The sequence below is a fragment of the Alexandromys fortis genome, unplaced genomic scaffold (genome assembly GCF_014885135.2).
Source record: "Alexandromys fortis isolate MF-2015 unplaced genomic scaffold, M_Fortis_MF-2015_v1.1 scaffold_21, whole genome shotgun sequence".
Taxonomy (NCBI): Eukaryota; Metazoa; Chordata; class Mammalia; order Rodentia; family Cricetidae; genus Alexandromys; species Alexandromys fortis.
Genome location: NW_026067905.1, coordinates 2,406,933 through 2,407,686, shown reverse-complemented (window position 1 = coordinate 2,407,686; position 754 = coordinate 2,406,933).

The following is a 754-nucleotide window of genomic DNA, read 5'->3' as shown; positions in this document are numbered from 1 at the left end:
ATTCTTTATATTCTTTTTCTTCTCTTTCCCAAGCCTACGTACATTCATCCAACAGTGTCTGAATCTGTTTTACTGTGAATCTGTAATTTTTTCACTATCCAGGAGCATTTCTTAAAATGTTAAGCACTTCTTAAAAACTTAAGTTGGACCATGTACAGGTAATACGGTACTGCCTGTGTTCTGCCCAGATAAACCTTAACTGTGCTGTTATTATGGCAATTACGGTAGTTCCTGCCTGAGGTCAGCACAGTTCAGCATGGAACAGCAGCTCCTGCCTCAGATCCATTTGGTGCCCCTGAACCATTCACAGTTCCAGGCACACAGCAGTCCACATTGGAGCCGCACTCAGCAGTTTAATTCTGAGGCTTAGTGTGCAACACAGAAACTCTTTTCATCCAAGTTACAGCCAAATCTGACAAGCAGAGCACTGCGGAGTCTGAAAACAGTCTGTATGGCCACAGGAATCTGCCATGGTCTTCCGCCTGCCTAAGCCTGATTCGGCCTTCTGCCCAGGTGCAGGCAGGGAGCGCTGAGCCATCTGCAGGGTTCCAGAGCACTCTCCTCCGATCCCAAGCGGGAACACAAACATCCAGTCCCATAAAAGCCTTGAAATGCTTTAAAGCCAGAGTTCATCCTGGCAGCACAGCCCCAGGAAGCCTTGCTATAAAATGACGCAGCTTTTTTTCTGCTGCTGTTGCTGAATCAGGAAATTTCTCTACAGCATGCCACCAACAAACAGCAAAAATCTGTGTTA